Source organism: Procambarus clarkii, chromosome 45 (genome assembly GCF_040958095.1).
Source record: "Procambarus clarkii isolate CNS0578487 chromosome 45, FALCON_Pclarkii_2.0, whole genome shotgun sequence".
Taxonomy (NCBI): domain Eukaryota; kingdom Metazoa; phylum Arthropoda; class Malacostraca; order Decapoda; family Cambaridae; genus Procambarus; species Procambarus clarkii.
Window position 1 is genome coordinate 106,957 of NC_091194.1, and position 10,544 is coordinate 117,500.

Sequence of the window (10,544 nt, forward strand, 5' to 3'; positions counted from 1 at the left end):
CAGCCTGGTTGGTCCGACACATCCACTACAGCCTGGTTGGTCCGGCACATCCACTACAGCCTGGTTGGTCCGACACATCCACTACAGCCTGGTTGGTCCGACACATCCACTACAGCCTGGTTGGTCCGGCACATCCACTACAGCCTGGTTGGTCCGGCACATCCACTACAGCCTGGTTGGTCCGACACATCCACTACAGCCTGGTTGGTCCGACACATCCACTACAGCCTGGTTGGTCCGACACATCCACTACAGCCTGGTTGGTCCGGCACATCCACTACAGCCTGGTTGGTCCGACACATCCACTACAGCCTGGTTGGTCCGGCACATCCACTACAGCCTGGTTGGTCCGACACATCCACTACAGCCTGGTTGGTCCGACACATCCACTACAGCCTGGTTGGTCCGACACATCCACTACAGCCTGGTTGGTCCGACACATCCACTACAGCCTGGTTGGTCCGACACATCCACTACAGCCTGGTTGGTCCGACACATCCACTACAGCCTGGTTGGTCCGACACTTCCTGGAGGAAATTGCCTCATACGTTCACTTTTGTTCTGACAATATTTGTTTTAACGTTCTGAGACGATACTGAAGAGCCGTAGAGCTGTGATGTTCCTACAGTGCTCTGTGTGCTCACTGGCTCTGTGCTCTACAGTGCTCTGTGTGCTCACTGGCTCTGTGCTCTACAGTGCTCTGTGTGCTCACTGGCTCTGTGCTCTACAGTGCTCTGTGTGCTCACTGGCTCTGTTCTGCACTTCCTGCCATGTCTCTCACTCTAATATGTTGCTATTTTACTGAACCAATTTGGCACCTTGCCCCCCTCCCCCCCCCCCCCCCCCCCCACCCCCCAGTGTCTCCCATGTATATACAGACTCTATATCAAGCACCTGCATATATCAAAACAATATATACCTTTAAATGAGAACAAAAAATGAAAAACAGAGAAAGTAGAATAAAAAATAAAACAACTGAAGCAAAACAAGAAGACAGCAACACTCTGGACCCAGACACAACACACAACACACAACACCTCCATAAAACACTCTGGACCCAGACACAACACACAACACACAACACATCCATAAAACACTCTGGACCCAGACACAACACACAACACACAACACCTCCATAAAACACTCTGGACCCAGACACAACACACAACACACAACACCTCCATAAAACACTCTGGACCCAGACACAACACACAACACACAACACCTCCATAAAACACTCTGGACCCAGACACAACACACAACACCTCCATAAAACACTCTGGACCCAGACACAACACACAACACACAACACATCCATAAAACACTCTGGACCCAGACACAACACACAACACATCCATAAAACACTCTGGACCCAGACACAACACACAACACACAACACCTCCATAAAACACTCTGGACCCAGACACAACACACAACACACAACACCTCCATAAAACACTCTGGACCCAGACACAACACACAACACCTCCATAAAACACTCTGGACCCAGACACAACACACAACACACAACACCTCCATAAAACACTCTGGACCCAGACACAACACACAACACCTCCATAAAACACTCTGGACCCAGACACAACACACAACACCTCCATAAAACACTCTGGACCCAGACACAACACACAACACACAACACCTCCATAAAACACTCTGGACCCAGACACAACACACAACACACAACACCTCCATAAAACACTCTGGACCCAGACACAACACACAACACACAACACCTCCATAAAACACTCTGGACCCAGACACAACACACAACACACAACACCTCCATAAAACACTCTGGACCCAGACACAACACACAACACACAACACCTCCATAAAACACTCTGGACCCAGACACAACACACAACACACAACACATCCATAAAACACTCTGGACCCAGACACAACACACAACACACAACACATCCATAAAACACTCTGGACCCAGACACAACACACAACACACAACACATCCATAAAACACTCTGGACCCAGACACAACACACAACACACAACACATCCATAAAACAAGAAAAAAACACCAAAATACAACTCCACAAAAAAAAATAGATTTAGGTGATTGAAAAAAACAGAAAAAAAACTGTTTCGAAATAACATTATAACTTCTGTTGAAATAACTACAAGATTTGTATCACAAGAATGTTATTTAAATGACAAAATTTGTATTGAAATGTCTATGAAAATTGATAAGAAAAACATCTTTTAATGCAAAAAAATGGAACGCCATACCAAATGATGAAGTTTGTGTATATTGTAAGGGTGAAAAATGGTGGTTAATTTTGGGTCTATATGCAATATAGTGGATTAGTTATTCTCATATATGTAGAGGGGATGGAAGGTGACTTATATAGAGAGAGTGGCAGTAATTCTTGTTGCTTTTAATTGGATAGTTATTAGTATGCATTGTTTGTTTCTCTGGCGGCAGTTGTGGTGGTGTGGTGGTGGTAGTGGTGGGGGTGGTAGTGGTGGTGGTGTGGTGGTTGTGGTGGTGGTTGTGGTAGTGGTGGGGGTGGTGGTGGTGGGGGTGGTTGTGGTGGTGGTGGTGTGGTGGTGGTGGTGGTGGTGGTGGTGGTTGTGGTGGGGGTGGTAGTGGTGGTGGTGGTGGTGGTGGTTGTGGTGGGGGTGGTTGTGGTGGGGGTGGTGGTGGGGGTGGTGGTGGTGGTTGTGGTGTGGTGGTGGTGGTGGTGGTGTGCTGGTGGTGGTTGTGGTAGTGGTGGTAGTGGTGGTGGTGGTGGTAGTGGTGGGGGTGGTGGTGGTGGTGGTGGTTGTGGTAGTGGTGGTGGTGGGGGTGGTAGTGGTGGTGGTGGTGGTGGTTGTGGGGGTGGTGGTACTGGTGGTAGTGATGGTGGTGGTGGTGGTGTGGTGGTCGTGGTGATGGTGGTGGTGGTGGTGGTGGTAGTGGTGGTAGTGGTGGTGGTGATGGAAGTTGTGGTACGTGTGGTGATACGGGGGTAGTAGATGAGGCAGGGTGGTAGTTGTGGTTGTTCCCATCTTCCCCCCCCCCACCACCATCCAACTACCCCCTTCCCCTCTCACCTTGACACCCACCACCCCCCCTCTATAATTTACGGGGAAACGACCTTCCCCCCCCCCCCCCAACGAGAGGGGCTCCCCCCCCCCCTCGACCCCTCTATGTTCCAGGTACTTCTTTGGGTTTTCCAAGAAGGGGAATCGATCTGGGAAAAATTCATGAGAATGTCGAATATCTTCCCATGCAATCAGTGGTGGGGCTGCCAGAGGTACTCACCTAGTTGTGCTTGCGGGGGTTGAGCTTTGGCTCTTTGGTCCCACCTCTCAACCGTCAATCAACAGGTGTTCAGGTTCCTGAGCCTACTGGGCTCTATCATATCTACACTTGAAACTGTGTATGGAGTCAGCCGCCACCACATCAGTGCCTAATGCATTCCATTTACTAACTACTCTGGCACTGAAAAAGGTCTTTCTAATGTCTCTGTGGCTTATTTGGTACTAAGTTTCCACCTGTGTCCATGTTCATGTTCCATCTATGCTAAATAGTTTGTCTTTGTCCACCCTGTCAATTCCTCTTGAGAATTTTGTAGGTGGTTATCATGTCTCCCCTTACTCTTCTGCCTTCCAGGGACGTGAGGTTTTGCTCCTGTAGCATTTCCTCGTAGCTCATACCTCTCAGTTCCGGGACCAGTCTGGTGGCATATCTCTGAATCTTGTCTAACTTTATCTTGTGTTTAACTAAGCATAGATTCAAGGCTGGAGCTGCATACTCCAGGATTGGTCTGACATAAGTGGTATACAGGGTCCTGAACGATTCCTTACACAAGTTTCTAAAGGCAGTTCATATGTTGGCCAATCTAGCATATGCCGCTGATGATATCCTTTTGATGTGGGCCTCTGGGGACAGGTTCGGTGTGATATCAACCCCCAGAGCTTTCTCTCTATTTGACTCTTGCAGGATTTCACCTCCCAGATGGTACCTTGTGTTCAGCCTTCTGCTCCCTTCGCCTAATGTCATTACCTTACACTTTCCTGAGTTGAACTTTTGTAGCCATTTTCTAGACCATTCCTCCAGTTTGTCCAGGTCATCCCTGTAGTCTCTGTCTATCTTCATTTGTCTTGATTCTTCTCATAATTTTTTCCATCATCAACCAACATTGAGAGGAAAGAGTCTATACCCTCCGGAAGATCATATACATATATTAGAAACAGGATGGGTCCAAGTACAGAGCCCTGTGGGACTCCGCTGGTGACACCAGTGGGGGGGGGGGGACAAACTACATATATACAGTACATACAACCTTCACCATCAGGACTGGGGATGTATTACACACATGTTCTATACATGCATTACCATTATACATGTATACTCTATGTAGCTGTCTCAGTATACATGCAGATTGTATTTGCCTATCAGTATTATGTATTATTTCCCCAGTATTATGTATTATACATATATAATACTGCATATAGCTAATTAATAGCAGAATGTTTGCTGTTAACCTCTTAGTATGATGAGCTGATGTTAGCTATTCTTCACAATGTATGTTATTTAACATTGAACATACATCAATATATTGTGAATAATGTCATGTGTTATATTTAATACAGCGCTTAATTTATGTAATTTGTGAAGAATTTGTATTCATTTATTCCTGTAAATATTTTATAATTATTAATTAATGGCTTAAAATTAATTTACTGAATTATACTTATAAATTTACTGTTTATAATTCTATATTAATGGTTGATGATAATAAATTAATAATGTATAATTATAAATTATAAACTGATTACCATTAATGATTAGTTTTAGGCTAGTAATATTGAAATTTAATTTTATTAATACTTTTTTGGGAAATAAACTAATTCAATTATGTGATTTTTGCCTTTCATAAATTACCTTTAATTTATTTAGGTATAAACATTTACACACTAATGAATACACTTAATAGTTCCAGGCCCAATTTCATGTACCATTACGACTATTTTTAAATAATGGTGGACGAGAAGCCTAATATAGGCGTAAGTGTATAAAAAAATCAAATTTTCGGATATACGTTATATCTGTATATTCCTATACACACCCCCTGTCTCAAGGTGGTGCATATACGATGTTGTGAAGCTGTAGCTAGTGTAGGTATGGACATGAGGCCAGGCAGCTAGTGTAGGTGTGGACATGATGCCTGGCAGCTAGTGTAGGTGTGGACATGATGCCTGGCAGCTAGTGTAGGTGTGGACATGAGGCCAGGCAGCTGGTGTAGGTGTGGACATGAGGCCAGGCAGCTAGTGTAGGTGTGGACATGAGGCCTGGCAGCTAGTGTAGGTGTGGACATGATGCCTGGCTGCTAGTGTTGGTGTGGACATGATGCCAGGCAGCTAGTGTAGGTGTGGACATGAGGCCAGACAGCTAGTGTAGGTGTGGACATGAGGCCAGGCAGCTAGTGTAGGTGTGGACATGATGCCTGGCAGCTAGTGTAGGTGTGGACATGAGGCCAGGCAGCTAGTGTAGGTGTGGACATGATGCCTGGCAGCTAGTGTAGGTATGGACATGAGGCCTGGCAGCTAGTGTAGGTGTGGACATGATGCCTGGCAGCTAGTGTAGGTGTGGACATGAGGCCAGGCAGCTGGTGTAGGTGTGGACATGAGGCCAGGCAGCTAGTGTAGGTGTGGACATGAGGCCTGGCAGCTAGTGTAGGTGTGGACATGAGGCCAGGCAGCTAGTGTTGGTGTGGACATGAGGCCTGGCAGCTAGTGTAGGTGTGGACATGATGCCTGGCAGCTAGTGTAGGTGTGGACATGATGCCTGGCAGCTGGTGTAGGTGTGGACATGAGGCCAGGCAGCTGGTGTAGGTGTGGACATGATGCCAGGCAGCTAGTGTAGGTGTGGACATGATGCCAGGCAGCTGGTGTAGGTGTGGACATGATGCCAGGCAGCTAGTGTAGGTGTGGATATGATGCCTGGCAGCTAGTGTAGGTGTGGACATGATGCCAGGCAGCTAGTGTAGGTGTGGACATGATGCCAGGCAGCTGGTGTAGGTACGGACATGATGCCAGGCAGCTAGTGTAGGTGTGGATATGATGCCTGGCAGCTAGTGTAGGTGTGGACATGATGCCAGGCAGCTAGTGTAGGTGTGGACATGATGCCAGGCAGCTGGTGTAGGTGTGGACATGATGCCAGGCATCTAGTGTAGGTGTGGATATGATGCCTGGCAGCTAGTGTAGGTGTGGACATGATGCCAGGCAGCTAGTGTAGGTGTGGACATGAGGCCAGGCAGCTGGTGTAGGTGTGGACATGAGGCCTGGCAGCTAGTGTAGGTGTGGACATGAGGCCTGGCAGCTAGTGTAGGTGTGGACATGTGAGTTAAAGATAACTACTACACATCTACAGGACTGAACGTTAGGTTCTATTCACCATTATAATCAAATATAACTATTACTTCTTACATATATTATGTCTATATAATATTTCTCATATTACTTCTTTTTAGTATTTCACACACTACTACTACTACCCTTAAGAGACTCAAACGTTACCTAACCCTAAAGTTGGACACATGACTAAGTTAGAAAACATTAAATTTAGATATTGAAATAGACGAGAAGTCAGATAAATAATGTATTGTAGCTTTTTAATTTAGAATTTGACTATATTGATCCCTAGAGACATTACCTCACCTACAGACAATAATTCTCAGCTATTATAATATAATTATAATATTTAACAAATAAACGGAGCATGAAACACTGATTAAATAATTGTTATAGAGAGTGTATATTTATACACTGTTTATACTCTTCACATATACCGTCCTGTTGAGTGCTGGGGTCACATAGACAACATGGCCTCCCAGGAGTGCTGGGGTCACATAGACAACATGGACTCCCAGGTGAGCTGGGGTCACATAGACAACATGGACTCCCAGGTGAGCTGGGGTCACATAGACAACATGGACTCCCAGGTGAGCTGGGGTCACATAGACAACATGGACTCCCAGGAGTGCTGGGGTCACATAGACAACATGGACTCCCAGGTGAGCTGGGGTCACATAGACAACATGGACTCCCAGGAGTGCTGGGGTCACATAGACAACATGGACTCCCAGGAGTGCTGGGATCACATACACAACATGGCCAACATGAACTCTCAGGAGTCCTGGCTGATGTTGGTCTTGGCTCTCACCGTTCTCAGTACACAGTTAAATGCTCTAACTTTCTTAACAAACGTGATCTGACTCAGCTTCAGCTCTTTGAGGTTCTCTTTCCTCTCTATCTCTTGTGTTGCTGTCGCCTTTTGTCGCATTTCTCCTCTTTCTCTTTACCATTATGCCTACTGCACTGTTCTGTATTGCTGTTGCCTCTTATTGTGTTCTTAGACCTCCTGGATACTGACTACACTGCCACTCTCTACACCACTTTTTGCTTTGGTTGAATGACACTCTAGGAATAACAAATATATATATTTCTATTGTGGTGGCCATAGATTGTGTCATACCCCTCTAGGAAGTGTTTAAGGTCAGGATTAATATTACAGAGTTGAGAGTCTTGTAGATTTAGAACACACTTGAGTGTATATGGAGAGGTTTGATGTTTAAGATATTCAATCATTAAGGTGAGGGAGCTGATTGCCTTCAGGGGGGGCTGGAGTTTGTTATTGTTCACTTTGCTGAGTTTAGTTGAGTAATTATTGGTGGAAGATAAGTTAAGGTTGTAGATCCCTAGTGTGGCAGGTACAGCAAGGTGGGAGGTGGACACCTGAGTAAATTTAGTCACGTTACCAAGGCAGAGTAAGGCGGGTACTCTCTGGTTTGAGTATGTTGACAGCTTTAGAAACGGTTTTGTTACATTTTGTATATGGTAATGGAAAGGTTTGTTGTTAATGTTAACATCAAGGAATTTTCCATAATCTCTGCTCTCAATTCGGGTATTGTTAATTCTTATTTTATTTTGATCGGTTTTATCACTGTTAAGGATGATTTTGTTAGCAGTCAGCTACATATGGAATACATTTTTAATTCAGTATTAATTGTTCCACTTAGAATATGTGGGTTAGTATTTGAGACAACGAAGGGTGTATCATCAGCGAATACAATTGGCTTCAAGTGTTGAGTGGCATTAGGAAGATCATTGCTGTAAATGAGAAAGAGGAATGGACCAAGTATACTGCCCTGTGGAACTGGCCAATTATACTGGGAAGAGTCAGCATTGTTCATAGTAAGATACTGATGCCTCACACTGAGGTAAGCTTGGAGGTCCTGAAGAGGGTGACCCCTTGGTCCAGAGTGTTGCAGTATGATAAAGTATGATATAGCATGATATTCTCATCACAGACATCAAATACCTTACGAAGGTCAACACATAAACCTGTGAGCTACTAATTTGAGTCAAGAGCTGTGTTTATCAAGCATATTAATTACAAAATCAATGGTGCTTTTACGGGTTCTAAAACCATATTACTAAGATCTAAGTATATTATGTTTAGATAAATAGGAGTAACTAAAATTGTTGGTTACAATAAAATAAAAAATAAATACAGTTGTGGATATTTGGTGTGTTTGAATATAATAAGATATTTTAAAAACATTTTGGACTTGCTTGAATAATATGGTCACCTTGCTGATTGATATGCATTGATATGAGTTAACAGTACAAAAATTAAAAAAAATCACTTAGGGTGAATGAGCTATAAGATTACTAAAATTTGATTCTTAAAACATTGTAAGTTATGGAGTATTATTACTCTATCTTTTCTTTAAAGAATATCAAGGAAGGTTTTAGTTATAGTGATTTGCAGTAGAGCAATACTATGTGGAGCTAAAGTGGTTTTTGTTTATAAATTAAGGTTAATATCTCAGAAAATATTCGTGATTTAGTTGTGATAAGATTATAGCATTAACACCTGAGGAATTTATTGTTTCTACAGGAAACATTTATTGTGAGTACAGAGACTCGGGAGAGCTGTCTTAGAGGTAGTCAAGTACATTGGTTGGCATGCTGGGATCTCATTTGTGAGGTAATGTGTTAAGGGATGAGTAGAAATTGTTGAATTTAGTAGCAGCAATGTCAATGCATGACAGCAATCCACCAGCTAAGAATACAATATATATATATATATATATATATATATATATATATATATATATATATATATATATATATATATATATATATATATATATATATATATATATATATAATATATATATAATATATATTTATTGAAGTTTGAAGTTCTTATTTGACCCAAATATTTGGGAAATGTTCCATTTTTTTCATCTTTCCATTTATTTGATTACAGTATATTTATTTTCACAGTAGGTTGCTTTGGCTCTTATTATTATCTTAGATAGCATTGATTAGTTCCTCTTAAACGATCCTTCAATTGAAACTGCCCCTCTCTTGTATTTCATCACATATTCTAGATTATGACTTATTGTGCACTTATTAAGCATGGGTTGTTAGTCCTTTTGGGTGTGACTGGTTTAGTTAGCATGGGGACACTGGGTATTACAGAGGCTTTGGTGCAGTCAAAAGCTAATCTTTCTTGACTCAGATTCACGAAGAAGTTATGCAAGCACTTACGAACCTGTCCATCTTTTCTCAATCTTTTACGGTTTTGTTTGCAATTATTAAACAGTTAATGACCTCCGAAGCATCAGGAGGCTGTTTATAACAATAACAACAGTTGATTGGGAAGTTTTCATGCTTGTAAACTGTTCAATAAATGTAACAAAAGCCGCCAAAGATTGAGGAAAGATGTTCATATTTGTAATTACTTGCGTAACTGCTTCATGAATCTGGCCCCCCTTGTTTCTAGCGGTGGTTTACTAATGATAGTTGGAAGAAATATTGTATAGTGATGAGGTGTTCCATAAGTGATTATTGCAGAGGTTGGTGGAGATGTGTGTTAGTCCACATGTGACCAAGAGTGGAGACACATATGTGACTGAACCTGGAGAGTTTAGTAATCATGAACTATAACATGCAAGAGTTCACACAGTTGAGGAATCTGACAACTTGTAGGTTATCAGGCTGACAGATGTCAGTATTAAAAACTGTTAGTTTTTGTTAATAAGTCTGTTGGTTAATATTATATTTCTGAGGTTAGCAGTGAATTCTGTGTACCACTCAACCTGTTAAAGTGTTCCAACCGTTGACTTTGAAGTGGAAAAAATATATATACTGTTCACAGCTGTCTGTACTTTTCATAAGTGACTCCTGTCCACAAGTCGATTGTAAAGTAACCACCTCTCTCTTGTTTGGTCTACTTATAAATAGTTAGAAAGATGTGAATGTCAAATTATTTAATAATCATATTTTAACCACAACTCTCTTAGTTACTAGAGAAACTAAAACATAGACTGGAATAGATTGAGATACAGATTGTCTATGCCAATCTGTCAGTTGTCTCATCAGAGAAGTAACATATATGTTAGTCCACATATAACTTATATGTTACTTACACCAGGCACTTAGTCGAGACTGAGTGGTTCAGCCCTTTGGTGAGATTGGTTGAATGACACCAGTTTACGTAG